The sequence below is a fragment of the Equus caballus genome, chromosome 8 (assembly GCF_041296265.1).
Source record: "Equus caballus isolate H_3958 breed thoroughbred chromosome 8, TB-T2T, whole genome shotgun sequence".
Classification (NCBI taxonomy): Eukaryota; Metazoa; Chordata; class Mammalia; order Perissodactyla; family Equidae; genus Equus; species Equus caballus.
Window position 1 is genome coordinate 93,418,485 of NC_091691.1, and position 16,338 is coordinate 93,434,822.

Genomic DNA, 16,338 nt, shown 5'->3' on the forward strand with positions numbered 1-16,338 from the left:
TTCAGACACTGGAGGTATTGCTCTGCCACCAAGGAAAAACATTTTTTTCTCTAGATAAAGGTTTTTTTTTTTCCCCTCATCTCTTTGGTTTTATTTATGTGCTTTTGTAACTGAGCCAAGAAAATACTGCTCTGTCAGCGCCAGCAGTGTTTGTGCTGCTGCTAACGCCATGAAACCTCTTTTCCTTACGGTAATGGTTACAGTCATCTGACCTACAGAAAATGTATGCCGATCATCTGCAAATGCATTAGGTGAACATGATCTAAAAGTTGAATACTGAGTTGGATTTGATTTAAAGGCACGCCCAGTTCATACATCTACAGTCCCAAATGTTTTTCCAACATCCATCCCACTTCTTCGGCAGCTGGGACAGTGAAGAGAAGACGTCTTAGATGTACAGGCGCAGAAGCCTAGTTCTATTGCAAGAGGTTGTATCCACACCTGTGTGCCCTGTGCGGTGCCTTTTGTATCCTGGAACATATGAGATGCTTTGTGTTTCTTTTGTGTTTGAGAAACACATTAATTTTGTGATTTTCTTACTCTTTTAGTCAAATTGGGCAATTCTGCTTAAGAATTGAAGTTATAGAGTGAACTAATTATTGAAAATTGAGAACTTGATAATTCTATTAGATTAAGCAACCTAAACATAAGAAATGAAACGATACTTTCCAAATGTTTTGGGTGTTATAACCCCTTAGCAGAAAGTGTGTTTTGTCAAACATTCCCCTACTTTCATGTGATATTTTATGCAATTTAAAGCTTTGTTAATAACACATCTCCTGAGTCTGTTATGAAACTAGAGTGTCACTTCCATTGTAGCCGTGCTCCCTAAGTAGATGGAATGTGCAGTGGCTTAATAAACTGGACAGTGTGGACAATGGCATGAGGGCTCTTCCAGTTATCGACATAGATTCTAAATACTCTTTAGACAATTATAATCATAAATATACTAACTAAATCTATGAGATCAGAGCTATTCAGCAACTTTAGTGTTTTTAAAATTTTATTTTGTAAACAACTGAAAATATCCATTTGAAATAGAAAATACAATGAAGAATGATTCATTTTGAAGCAGCAGACATGATGGTCTCATTATGTGAATTATGAAGAATTTCCACTTAAATTTTTTTAATCAGGCAAGTACTCATCCAGTAGTCTGAAACTGTTAAGCGAAGTATTGAGAACTGAAATTAATTCAATTATTTTAATTAGTTTATTTTAAAAAATTGGAAGTTTTTTCTGTATCAATTAGTATTACTTAATTTTTTCTTCTCTTCCCAGTCATGTATTCCTTGCGATTATTAGATCAGTCAACTTTGATTGCTATGCTTGCAAATTCACTAGAGAGAGGAGAATACAGTTTTGAATAAATTGGTATTAAAGGAGGCTGTTTAGTGGAAAAGGAAACCTTAATTCTCATAGTATATATTTCATGTATACTAGTATAAAAATTATCTGAATTAGAATGAGTAAGTCTCATGCTGTATTTTACAATTCTTTTTAGGTGGATGGATAAGAAAAAATGACTAAATTTTGAAACCTCTTTAAAACTATATAGAAATGGAAAACATTTGTTTTTGCAAACTAATATTTGTTTCTAGCTTTGAAGAGGAAATACATAATATTTTAGAATCTTTATTATGTATAATTAAATGAAATTTATCTAATGGTTAGTATTATCCGCAAATGGCAATGCCACATTACTCTGTTCTAAAAATTTAGGATTTTTAATTTAACTTGTATTTTTCTTTATATTTTAAAATTTTAACCTTAAAATTTATGTAAAAATTATTTGAAGTATATCATGAATGATTTATCATGTTTCCGGGGGTTTCTATTTCATATTGAAAGTTTAGATAGTCACTAAAGAAATTTAAGGAGATAATTGTTATAGAAAGATGATTCTGGGTGTGGTGAGGACTGGGGGGTGGAGAAAGATCAGTGAGTAATTATTCTGTTCTATTTAACTTGAATCCAGTGTCTCCTTTTCATCTTTGATGCGTTTGCTTTAGTTCAGACACACACTGCTGCACTTGGCTATGTATTTTCCCGCTCTGGGCTACTCATTATGATTGAGAAATTTGGCTACTTTGTTTTGTTTTGTTTTCTTTGCGAAAGGCCAGATAGTAAATATTTTAGACTTTGTGGACATGAAGTCTTTGTCACAACTACTCACAGTGCCACCATAGACAATGTTCAAATGAATGAGCATGGCTGGGTTTCAATGCAGTTTTATGGACGCTGAAATTTGAATTTAATGTAATTTTCTGCTATCATAAGACATTCTTTTTTCATTTTTTCAACAATTTAAAAATCTAAAAAATCATTTGTAGTTCTTGAGTCATGCATAAATCTGGCCTGTGGCCTATTTTTGGTATGAGCCACAGTACATGCGCAACAAAGTTTGAGAAGCACTGATCTACACAAATTAAAATTTATTTATTAATCATATTTATAGAAATATGTCATTTCATAATAAACATACGTACTCCTACTTTTCTTACTAAATTTGTATAACAGCTTTTTTGAGATGTAATTAACATATCATACAATTCACCCATTTAATGTGTACAATTCACTACAGAATTGTGCATGCATCACCATAATCAATTTTAGAACATTTTCATCAGCATAAAAAGAAATCCCATAACCATTAACAGTCACTACCCATTTTCTCCCCAGCCCCAGGCAACTACTGATTAATGATTTCTATTGATTTGCTTATTCTGGACATTTCATACAAATAGAACCATATAATATGTGGTCTTTTGTGACTGACTTCTTTCACTTAGCATAATGTTTTCAAGGTTCATTAATGTTGTAGCATGTATCAATACTTCATTTCTTTATATTGCTGAATAATATTTCACTGCATGGATATCCCACATTTTAATTATCCATTCATCATGTGATGGGCCTTTGGGTTGTTCTCATTCTTTTGTCTATGATGAATAATTCTACACTAACATTCATGTGCAGGTTTTTATGTGGCCATATGTTTTCATTTCTCTTGGGTGTATTATTAAGAATGGAATTGCCGAGTCATATAAAAGTTTGTCAAATTTCTTTTTTTAGTGGTTTCTAATTGCATTCCATTGTAATACTATAACGTACTTTGTATGATTTCAGTCTTTTTAAATTTATTGAGGTTTGTTTTATGGCTCAGCATATGGCCTCTCCTGGATAGTGTTCCATGTGCACTTGAGAAGAATGTGTATTTTGTACATTAAGTTGCTGAGAGAGCAAGGGTATGTATGAGTGTATATTGACCCACATTTATATGCATATCTATAAATATTTCCATATGTAACAAGTTATCTCTATATTAAGCTAAATGTGAGTTCCTGCTGATGTCTCTGTATCTCATTCATCATCACATGGATCGTTCTAGCCTCTTCCCCTTGCTTATCTGTAACCTCCCAGGCCAACAGGGAGAAATCTGTCTCCCACCAACCACGATCCGCCATCTCTTGCTTGTTTAATTCCAGTATAGATGCTTAGTGGGTTCAGAATTGTTAACCTGTACTCTTGTGGGAAACTGTTTTACCAATGAAATTCAATGCATATGGATAGTTATTTTTGCCCTTAGTTTAACAGTCTCCACTCATTTCCAAAGTTACTTAATTCAGCACCTATTCCCTCATCCATTCAGAAGGCTTGTTTCATGCATTTGTAATACAGCTAGATTATCGAGTCACAATCTGCATTCCATCTTGGATATACATACTTTTGACTAAAAATCATTTGGCTACTCACATTGTATGAAAAGGGAGCCTACTTTAAAAAGGCAAATGCTGAGCTTTTGTTGATTTGACTTCATGCTCATAAAAACTAGAGATTCTGACTGTGTTGTATACCTAACAAACAGCCTCCTCAGTGAACCTAAAACTTGGTTATAAGAATAATCATAAAGCTCTCTTCCAGCACACGTGCTTCATCTTACAGATGCATAAACTAAGACTGAGATATGTAAATTGTTAGCATCACAGTAAATTAAAGACGGAGCCCGATTAGCAGGGATTACTCTAGGAAGAGTGTTCTTTTCACCATTCTTTCTATGTTCTCTTAGATACAATTATTATCATGTACATAACAATATTTTCTAATCATATTCGTTTCAGGATTTTAACTTTCCTCAGAGACTTAGAGTTAGTATAAAGAGGAAAGTAACTGTGAAATAAATACTTAAGTCCTCAATAGGTTTTATTAGCACGTCCTAATATTCTGAATCAAGGTGAATTAGTGCAAGGAGGACTTTGATTTCTGTGTTTGGCATTTATGCAGGAGCTTCCCTGAAGTATGGCCTGACTCCCTTCTGGTGAGACTATTTCTCCTGAGGAAAGCTCTAATCTTGCCAATTTTTACAATGCTAAGGAACTCTAAATCGTCCTCCATTCCAGCATTTATTTGTTTAGACTTTCTATTTAAATGTAAGGTTTAATAAAACTGGGTCTCCGTAATCTTAGTATCCATCATTCATGCTGTAGTTCTCCCTGGACCTCATTAATTAATCTTTAGCACAATCATGACGTTTGTAACATTACTCAACATCTCTCCTGGTTGGAAACTATGAAAACAGCATCACTTCAGAACAACTGGCAGTGCTTACATCATGTTATCCGCTGTGATCTCTTTCCAGGAAAAGAGAAAACAAACATGAATTTTGGTTGCCCTGACAGGTCCAAAGTGCGAAATAGTATGGATCTAGTGGTGTAAAAGGGATCAGGAACCACATAAATCACCAGACAGAAATCACCTGCATTTCTGGGTCTTTGTCCGTTTTTATAGTCAGACCTTGCAATGAGTGTGGTGTGTTGGTTTAGAACTCTTATTTTTCATCTCACTCCCTTTCTTTCTCTCTCTTGCACACACTTGTGCATATCCTCCTCACCATTTGCAGTGAAAGGAAATTGTATAGTAAATTAGATTGCTTCCTGCCTAAAGCAAATCGTAGTAATACACCAGGCATTATTGAAAGCTTCGTAAATTTCATTCCAGTCTTTATTTAATGATTGGAATTCCTTTTTGATTTCTTTCTCCTTCACTCCCCTATCCAACTAACCTATAATTCTTTTCATTGCTTTATGACTTTTTGTACTGGCTACTTCTTTTAAATTCCCATAGTCAGCATCATTTTATACCTTCATCTCAGAACTTGGTTTTATTTTTCAATGAACTCCAAAACTGTGTTCTCCAAAGAAAGTTCCCTGTTTGCAGCCTCTACAATCTTCACTTATTTATGCAGCTAACATTTATTTAAGGCATTGTGACATTGACTTGGAAAGGAGTACAAATATTTGCTGAGTCGCAGCTCCTGCTATTTAAAGCCTAACTGCAAGATATCATCATGAGTACTCCACAACATAAGGACACTCTCTTTTCCAAATACCCTTTGTGTTTTCTTCCTTTAAATCTTTGCTCGAGTTATTATACCAAACAAAATACATCCTGAAATAGTGCTTTCCGTGTGCATCAGGATCACCTGGAGGGCTTGTTGAAGCATTTGTTGCTGGACTCCACCCTCCAGAGATTCGGATTCATCATTTTCTCACAGGTAATACTGAAGCTGCTGGTCTGTGCACCACGCTCTGAGAACCACTGATCCAGAAGGTTGTGTGATGATAGCTGGTTCATAGCTTACCCTCATTGTGAGGGATCTCAGAGAGACTATTAAGACCTTACACTAGTTGTTCAAAGTTAATGAGAAAATTAAGTGTTCAGGTACATGTAGAATGTTTTCAATGGAAGATAATGACAGGAAATAATAAAAACATTATGACTTGGTTTTTATGAATTCTTGTGTATAGCTCTAATTGATGAAAACAATTTATGCATGCATGTTAGCATCTTAATAACATTTTCATCTTTATTTTGACTAAGCAAAACATTAATATTGTACCATACAGTGAAATTTCTGAAAAAATACAATCGCATTTCTTTTTTCTTTTTTTATTTAAGGAATTTTAATTGGCTAGCCTTTACAGATCAAAGGTATGTTCATTACCAACAAGTATTTTACAAGTAAATGTATAAGTCCATTGATTAATTTTCCTATTTGAGAATTTCTTGAATGAAGGACATTGCCAGCCATTAAGAGCCATTAATAAGTGTAACCTTTTATTTCTTAAGGATGTTTGAATTTTATAAATGAATTTTTCATTGGGGAGCCAAGTTTCATCAAGCAGTACATTTGTAGGCTAATGATGCTCATCAGGAATAATCTGCTGATTTCAAAGTTTAATATTAATTTAAACTGAGCCTTTTGAAATGTACACCAAATTTAGTTTCTTTGTTGATCGCTAATGAGCTCAAAACTTTTGTTCCTACCATAATCTGGTAAGGAAACAAAGTATTTTTTGTCATTGTTTGATACATAAACATATGAAAATGTTAATTTTCTATGTGACTTTTATCCAGGCTCTACTCTTTGTTCCTGACTTAAATAAGTTAGACTGTAGTATCATTTATAAGTACATTTAGTCAATAGAAATTACATGGAAATTTATCTTAGATGATTTGAGATCAATCCATATGGTCATTTCCAATTCAGAGATTTTGTTTATGATAAAATAGAAATGGAGAGTATTATAGAATTTTATTTTGTCTCTACTTATTCTAGTCACTTTCCTCATTAGTAGAAGAGAAAGTAATTTCTCATCAAGATAATGAGTAGTATTCCTCTCACTTCCTATATTGCTGCTTCTATCAAGTATGTTTTCAATGCCAAATCCACCTCGTGAAGTCCAGCACACACAGATCATTTTAGTTCTCAGTCTGGCCCCCCTCTTCCCAATGTCGTTCTCGCTCCTTTTGTTCTCATGAGATCCCTCCACCATTTCATAATTTAAGCCCTTGGATGTTACCCATTTTTTCCTTTCCCTCTTCTTCGCTCAGGCCATAGTATCTTCATTCTCAATAAGATATTGCCATTATGTTGAAAACATTTAGGTGTTCCTTTTCAAAGGTCGTCTTATAGAGTTCATTAAAATTTGGTAACACTTGAGAGCTCTCTTTTCTGTTTGAACAAAGAGCTCTGGTCCCCTCTCCTAGTTTTACAGTCAACTCCCTTGGGAAAAAGAGCAATTATCAAGATTTATTGGCAGAGTCCTCAATACCATGTTCAGTTTACCAAGCAATACTTTTATGATTCTGCGTGAAACAATATCTGTTAACCGAAGAAGGGGTATTTTCTCATTTCTAAAACAGTGAAAATAAAAGTTTTTCTTGTCCATTCTGGGTAGAATGTATTTAACCATTCAAAACTCTAATTAAGATAACAGTTTTCTTAACAGATTAGGTAATATATTTTTTAAAATGAGTATTCACTGTCAGTAGCTTTAAGATGTTTTTGGAAATAAAATTGCTTTAAAAATCAAATTTCAGTGGTTATCTATTCATAAAAGTATACGTTGTACTTTCAGTAAACAGCCTTATGAGGAACCATCAATTTCAATGTCTACTCTTTTGGGCCTAAATGAATGCAGTCATTTTGAAAAGTGATATCTGTGATACTCTAAAAGAAATAAAGAGAAATCACAGTACAAGTATGTTCTTTATAAAAGGATACCACATGTTTAGTTATGTTAACCCAATATTTTATCCTCCTCCAGAAAAAAAATGATTAATTACTGAAACAAAACACTCAGTCCTCTATGTTATGTGGAAACTGCTTTTAAATGGTAAACTATGTATGTTTAAATGAACTTACATATAATATTGCTCATTACTAAGATAATTCCAATATTAACTCAAAATTAGTTGTGACAATTTTCTTTCTTTTTCAACCATTTCAATTGTGTCCTCATTATCCTTTAAAAAAATTATTCTTAGTGTAGCTTCTCATGTCTTCTATAATACGGAATAAGGCATGTCTAACTTTATGCCAAGAGAGTTTTCTATTCAGTCAAATTGAATAAAAATAAGGTACTAGGCATTATCTCACAGAAAAGTCGAAAAATGGAACAGACTCATATTATGCAAATATAATCATTAACCAAACAACTACAGGAAAGGAACTTCAGTAATTGTTTTGTTTGAATGACTAACATAAGAAATGCATGTTAGAATACATCCCATATGGACAAAATCATTATTTTGTTTTCAATACCTAATAGAAAAATAAAGTACTTAAATTTAAGTTATAATATAATGAATTCTAAATTTTATGTTTAGATCCTTATAAAGTAAACTGATTTATTTTCCTCTTTTAGTTATTTTTTCCTTGGCTTGAAAATTAAGGAAATTATCTTCCTTTTTATAATTCCTAAATTATTGGTTTTTACACTTTGATAGGAATGTTTGATTACCAGCAGATGCTTGGAGACTGGTTGATGGGGGCAACCACCAGAAATCCCTTTTTGTGTATATTTGTGTGTGTGTGTGTCTATTTTAAAACAGCAAGAGTTTGAATACACACTCATCCTATCAGGTCAGCCTTGTTTAGATATATTCTTTTACGTTTTCTAAGATAAGAGGAGTCAGCTTTTGATATGACTTGTGGATATAGCGAATGTGATATATTATTGTAAAGAAAGACATCAGTTAAGATCTTCATTCTTGTTTTTTAGGGAGATGGAGGTGGTGAAGCCCACTGCTCGCTCTTCCTTTTTTTTTTATTTTACTGCAGTAACATTGAATTATAACATTATATAGCTTTCAGATGTACGTCTATTTCAAATTCTGTGTAGACTACATCATGTTCACCACCCGAAAACTAAATATACTCCATCACCACACACGTGAGCCTGATCACCCCTTTTGCCCTCTCCCCTCCCCCCTTCCCCTATGGTAACCACTAATCCAATCTCCTTGCTCTGTGTTTGTTTGTCATTGTTTTTATCTTCCACTTATGAGTGAAATCATACAATATTTGACTTTCTCCCTCTGACTTATTTCACTTCACATAATAACCTCAAGGTCCATCCATGTTGTCACAAATGGCCAGATTTAATAATTTCTTATGGCTGAATAGTATTCCATTGTGTGTATATACCACATTTTTATCTGTTCATCCCTTGATGGGCACCTAGGTTGCTTCCAAGTCTTGGCTATTGTGAATAATGCTGCAATGAACATAGGGGTGTGTGTATCTTTATGTGTTTGTGTTTTCAAGTTCTTTGGATAAATACCCAGCAGTGGGATAGGTGGATCATATGGTAGATCTATTCTTAATTTTCTGAGGATACTCCATACTGCTTTCCATAGTGGCTGCACCAGTTTGCACTGCCACCAGCAGTGTGCGAGGGTTCCCTTCTCTCCACATCCTCTCCAATACTTGTTGTTTTCTTGTTCCTGTCTTGTTAATTGTAGCCATTCTGACCGGAGTGAGGTGTTACCTCATTGTAGTGTTGATTTGCATTTCCCTGATAGCGAATGATGTTGAGCATTTTTTCATATGCCTGTTGGCCATCCATGTATCTTCTTTGGAGAAATATCTTTTCAGATCTTTTGCCCATTTTTTAATTGGGTTGTTGGTTTTTTTGTTGTTGAGATGTATGAGTTCTTTATATATTTTGGATATTAACCCCTTATCTGATATATGATTTGCACATATCTTCTCCCAATTGTTAGGTTGTCTTTTTGTTTTGTTGATGGTTTCCTTTGCTGTACAGAAGCTTTTTAGTTTGATGTAGTCCCATTTATTCATTTTTTCTTTTGTTTCCCTTGCCCGGTCAGACATGGCACTTGAAAATACGCTTCTCAGACCAGTTTCAAAGAGTGCACTGCCTATGTTTTCTTCTAAAAGTTTCATGTTTTTGGGTCTTACATTCAAGTCTTTAATCCATTTTGAGTTGATGTTTTGTGCATAGTGTAAGGGAATGATCTACTTTCATTCTTTTGCATGTGGCTGTCCAGTTTTCCCAACAGCAATTATTGAAGAGGGTCTCCTTTCTCCATCGTATGCTCTTGGCTCCCTTGTTGAATATTAGCTGTCCATAAACGTGTGGGTTTACTTCTGGGCTCTCAATTCTGTTCCATTGATCTGCGTGTCTGTTTTTGTGTCAGTACCATGCTGTTTTGGTTACTATGGCTTTGTTGTATATTTTGAAATCAGGGAGTGTGATACCTCCAGCTTTGTTCTTTTTTCTCAGGAATCCTTTGGCTATTCAGGGTCTTTTGTTGTTCCACATAAATTTTAAGATTCTTTGTTCTATTTCTGTGAAAAATGTTGTTGGAACTTTGATAGGGATTGCATTGAATCTGTAGATTGCTTCAGGAACTATGGACATTTTAACTATGTTAATTCTTCCAGTCCAAGAGCACCGAATATCTTTCCATTTCTTTGTGTCTTCTTCAGTTTCTTTCAACAATGTTTTATAGTTTTCAGTGTACAGATCTTTCACCTCTTTGCTTAAGTTTATTCCTAGATATTTTATTATTTTTGTTGCAATTGTAAATGGGATTGTATTCTTAATTTCTCTTTCTGCTACTTTTTTGTTAGTGTATAGAAACGCAGCTGATTTTTGTATGTTGATCTTGTATCCTGTGACTTGACTGTATTCATTTATTATTTCTAAAAGTGTTTTAATGGATTCTTCAGGGTTTTCTATGTATAAAATCATGTCGTCTGCAAAGCATGACAATTTCGCTTCTTGTTTTCCAATATGGATCCCTTTTATTTCTTTTTCTTGCCTGATTGCTCTGGCTAGGACTTCCAATACTTTGTTAAATAAGAGTGGTGACAGTGGGCATCCTTGTCTGGTTCCTGTTATGAGAGGGATAGCTTTCAGGTTTTCTCTGTTGAGAATGATATTTGCTGTAGGTTTGTCATATATGGCCTTTATTATGTTGAAGTATTTTCCTTCTATACCCATTTTATTCAGAGTTTTTATCATAAATGGATGCTGTATCTTGTCAAATAATTTCTCTGCATCTATTGAGATGATCATGTGATTTTCATTCATTTTGTTAATGTGGTGTATCATGTTGATAGATTTGTGGATGTTGAACCATTCCTGCATCCCTGGAATGAAACCGATTTGATCATGATGTATGATCTTTTTAATGTATTGTTGTATTCGATTTGCTAGTATTTTGTTGAGGATTTTTGCATCAATGTTCATTAGTGATATTGGCCTGTAATTTTCTTTTTTTATGTTGTCCTTGTCTAATTTTGGTATCAGGATAATGTTGGCTTTGCAGAAGGAGTTAGGAAGCCTCCCCTACTCTTCAATTTTTGGAAGGCTTTGAGAGGGATAGGTATTAAGTCTTCTTTGAATGTTGGGTAGAATTCACCAGGTAAGCCATCTGGTCCTGGACTTTTATTTTTTGGGAGGTTTTTGATTGCTGTTTCGATCTCCTTACTGGTGTTTGGTCTATTCAAATTCTCTTTGTCTTCTTGGTCCAGTTTTGGAAGGTTGTATGTTTCTAAGAATTTATCCATTTCTTCTAGATTATCTAATTTGTTGGCATATAACTTCTTATCTAGTATTCTCTTATTATCTTTTGTATTTCTGAGGTGTCCCTTGTATTCTCTCCTCTTTCATTTCTGATTTTATTTATACGAGTCTTCCCTCTTTTTTTCTTGGTGAGTCTAGTTAAGGGTTTGTCAATTTTGTTTATCTTTTCAAAGAACCAGCTCTTGGTTTCATTAATTTTTTCTATTGTTTTTTTAGTCTCTATTTCATTTATTTCTGCTCCATTTTTATTATTTCCTTCCTTCTGCTGATTTTGGGATTTGTTTGTTCTTCTTTTTCCAGTACCCTTAGATGTGCTGTTAGATTGTTTACTTGGAATTTTTCTTCTTTGTTGAGGTAGGCCTGAATTGCTGTAAACTTCCCTCTTAGAACCACTTTTGCTGTATCCCATAGATTTTGGCATGTTGTGTTTTCATTTTCATTTGTTTCCAGGAATTTTTGATTTCTTCTTTGATTTCTTCATTGACCCAATCGTTGTTCAGTAGCATTTTGTTTACTCTCCACATTTTTGTGGCTTTTCTTGTTTTCTTCCTGTAGTTGATTTCTAGTTTCATACCTTTGTGATCAGAAAAGATGCATAGTATTATTTCGATCTTCTTAAATTTATTGAGACTTGTTTTGTGGCCTAATATGTGATCAATCCTGGAGAATGTTCCATGTGCATTTGAAAAGACTGTGTATTCTGTGATTTTTGGATGGAATGTTCTATATATATCCACTAAGTCTGTCTGGTCAAATGTGTTATTTAAGGCCAGTGTTTTCTTATTGATCTTCTGTTTGGATGATCTATCCATCTGCGCAAGTATAGTGTTAAAGTCCCCTACTATTATTGTGTTACTATTTCTCCTTTTATGTCTGTTAATAATTGCTTTATATATTTAGGTGCTTCTATGTTGGGTGCATAGATACCTACAAGTGTTATATCTTCTTGTTGGATTGTTCCCTTTATCATTATGTAGTGCCCATCTTTGTCTCTTGTTACAGTTTTTGTTTTAAAGTCTATTTTGTGTGATATAAGTATTGCTACTCTTGCTTTCTTTTCTTTGCCATTTGCATGGAATATCTTTTTCCATCCTTTCACTTTCAATTTGTGAGTGTCTTTAGGTCTGAAATGTGTCTCTTGCATGCAGCATATGTATGGGTCTTGTTTTTTTATCCAATTGACCACCCTACGCCTCTTGATTGGAGCATTTAGCCCATTGACATTTAAAGTAGCTATTGATACATGTATTTGTTGCCATTTCATTACTTTTTTTATTCTGGGTGTTTTAGTGGTTCTGCTCTGTTCCTTTCTTTTTCTCTTGCTCTCTTCCCTTGTGGTTTAATGGCTATCTTTAGTAATATGTTTGATTTCTTTTGTCTTACTTATTTGCTTACTTATTATAGGTTTCTGATTTGTGAATACCATGAGGATTCTATATAATATTCTATGTATATAACAGTCTATATTGAGTTGATAGACTCTTTAGCTTGACATCTTTCCAAAAGCTCTACTTTTTCACTCCCCTCCTCCCACATTTTATGTTTTTGAAATCATATATAATCTCTTGTTTTGTGTGTGTCTGTCCATTACCCTCTTATCATTGAAATAGGCAGTTTTAGTACTTTTGTGTTTTAACCCTCATCTTATCTTCACAGGTGGTTGATCTGTTACCTTTCCTATATTTTTACCTTTACTAGTGATTTTATTGCCTGGGTGTTTTTGGGGTGGGGTTTCTTGATTATTTTTTTTTGTTCCTATTTGTGGTCATTGCTTTCCCACTTAAATAAGTCTGTTAAGCATTTCTTGTAGAACTGGTTTCTTGGTGATAAACTCCTTTAAGTTTTGCATGTGTGTGAAGCTCTTTATCTCTCCTTCCATTCTGAATGACAGCCTTGATGGATAGTGTATTCTTGGTTATAAGTTTTTTCCATTTAGCACTTTAAATACATCATGCCATTCTCTTCTTGCCTGCAGAGTTTTGGCTGAGAAGTGCACTGATAGCCTTATGGTCTTTCCTTTGTATGTCACTGTTGCCTTTCTCTTGCCACTTTTAGGATTTTGTCTTATCTTTAATTTTGGACATTTTAATTATAATGTGTCTTGGTGTCTGCTTCTTTTGGCTTATCTTGTTTGGAGCTCTCTGTGCTTCCTGTATTTGAATATCTGTTTCCTTCCTTAGATTAGGAAAATTATCATGTATTATTTCTTCAAATAAATCTTCTGCCCCTTTGTCTTTCTCGTCTCCTTCTGGGACACCTATAATATGAATGTTAGTTCACTTGATATTGTCCCAGAGTTCCTTAGACTGTTCTCATTCTGTATAATTCTTTTTTCTTTTTTCTGTTCTGGTTGGGTCATTTCCTCTGGTCTTTCGTCTAGCTCGCTGATCCCTTCTTTCATATCCTCTACGCTGCTATTGAGTCTCTCTAGTGAATTTTTAATTTCCAGTATTCTTCATTTCTGATTGGTTCCTTTTTATATTTTCTGGTTCTTTGTTGATGAGCTCACTGTATTCATCCAGTCTTCTCCTAATGTCTGTGATCATCCTTATGAGATTTTGTTTGAACTCTTTCTCAGGTAGGTCGCTTACTTCTGTTTCATTTAGTCCTTTTTCTGGTGTTTTGCCCTGTTCTCTTGCTTGGGATGTGTTCCTTTGCCTCCTCATTATGCCTCTTTCTCTGTGCTTATTTCTATGTAGTAAGTGAGTTGGCTATGTCTCCTGGTCTTGGAGAAGTGGCCTTATGTAAGAGATGCCTTTTGAGGCCCAGCAGTGTGCTTCCCTCTAGTCAGCAGTCCAAGAGATCCACGAGTGACCCCTTTGTGGGCTACTTGTGTCCTTCTGCTATGGCAGGGTGCTTAATGCAGGTTCCCAGGGAGTCTAGTCTTTCTTTCCCTGGCCAGCTCTTTGTAAATCTGGTTTGGAGAGCCTCAGCACCATTGACTACAAGTCTAACAGCACAGTCCTGTTGCAGTTTTCCTGTTATTTGGGTAGGTACCCAGTGTAGCTAGTTGCTAGGTTCAGGGGCTTACAGTTGCTCTAGGCCTCAGGCCTACAAGGCTGTTATCAGTTCTCTCAGGACTGCAGCTGAGTGGGGCTGGCCCTAGGCACAGGGGAACTCAATTGTTTCAGGCTTTGGAAGGTGTGGCTGATCCTTTTTATGGCTGTTTGTGAAGCACAGGTCTTCTGCTGCTGCTAAGCCCCATCCCCACCCTCCCCCCCCCCCCCACACCCCCACAGGACCACACAGATCATCAACACAGTCCTGGTCCATGCACACTTTCCAGCCCCCTGGAGCATACCCCAGTGCCCCACTGCAGAGGCTCCCACCTCTCCACCAATGTCCCCCACAGTTCACCTGGTCCTCACACAGGCCCTGCCCCACAGAGGCAGACACACTCGCCTACCTGTAGAGGATCAAGGCACCCAGTCAATGCAGGCCGACAAGTAGCCTGAGGGTTTGCTGTTGGGCAGGGCCAGTCCCTAGGAGATCTGCCTTCCCTGGCTGAACTGGATTAAATCTCCACTCTAGTGAGTTTGGCAGACCCCTGGGCTAACAGGCCAGGGGAAGAACCTCAGTGGCATCTGCTGGGGTCTGTGTCAGCATGCCTGGACCAGGTCAGAACAAAGGCCCCCACCAATGTCTCAGTCTCCAGAGAGGCCTCACCTCTCACTGAGAAGCCACCAGAACCCACCAGGCAAGTCTCGTTTCACCAAAGGACTGTCAGCCTTCTCTCTGTTGATTTTACATTGCTGAGATGGGTGAGTTTGCACGTGGGCCCTTTAAGATCCAGGTCTTTTTGGCTTTCTTTCAGCCCAGTAGCTTTTCTGGGGGTATCCCCGCTGCAGTTAATAGCCAGCGAAGCCAGATAATAAGACCCTCATCTCAGTTGTGCTGAGTCCGAAGGATGCTTATAGCAGTATCGGCCCCTGCTCCAGACCTCACTCCTCCAGGGAGGGCTGCGTACCTTAGAGTATCTCCCGCCTGTCCAGCTGAGAAGCTCCGCTGCTCCCAAAGGTGACTTTTTGCTCTCCAGCAGGAATTTCTGCCCCTTCCGCCTTAGTGAGGACTGTCCCTTTTTCTGGGGGTTCTTTTTATCCAGTTTTCAGTTTTCTATCCAGGGTAATTTTTCCAAAAATACTTGTAACCTGGTTGTGTCTGTGGGAAGAGATGAGTTCAGAGTCTGCTTATTGCACCATCTTGGTGAGATCTTTCATTCTTAAAATAATTGAAAATAATTGGAAAGAAAAGCAGTTGAGCAAGATGCAGCAATATTTGCGGTTCTGTGTCTCTCTGTGTGCCTAAATTATAGCAGTTATATTATTTTATGATCAGTCTAACTAGTCTGCCTGGAGCCACACCTTTTTTAGCCATTCTTTGGATATTCAGTGCCTTGTATCTAGTTGGTTTTCAGTAAATGCTTGTATATTTCAGTATAAGCCATCAAAATTATTTACTAAAGACTATGTCTGCCTAGTTCCTTCTGGAAAGTATGGGGGTAGGGTGGGATACAGTTTTTGGAAAAAATCTATATGTGTGCTCATTAATCCTTTATTTAGGGTTCAAAGTAGGCTGTGATCCCTAGGTATAACTAAGGTACTTAGGAAGACGATTTTAAATAAGATAAAATAAGTTGCAATTCCTATTGTCAGTAGCATATTTATAAAGCCAAGAAAGCAAGTCTGTGATACAAATAGTGCACATGTGCCTTAACCATTAGGCTCAGGTGAAGTGACTGTAAAAGCCTAGCTCTCCCAGCAACACACAAACGAGTCAGCAGTTCCTGCCATATTTGCTGCTAAATAAATTGGCAATTTCAAAGTAGGAAATTATGCTATCTGAAAATAAAGACAGTTTTTCTTCTCCCTTTCCAATTCGTACACCTTCTGCTTACTTCTTTGCCTCCCTGTCCAGGCTAGAGAACTTCTCCTGACTGTGG

At 36.0% G+C, this 16,338-nt stretch overlaps 1 protein-coding gene across 1 annotated transcript in view; it reads left to right on the forward strand.

Moving 5' to 3' along the window:
* DOK6 (docking protein 6) overlaps positions 1–16,338 on the forward strand; it is a 411,448-nt gene that overhangs the window by 93,834 nt on the left and 301,276 nt on the right. The window lies entirely within an intron of this gene.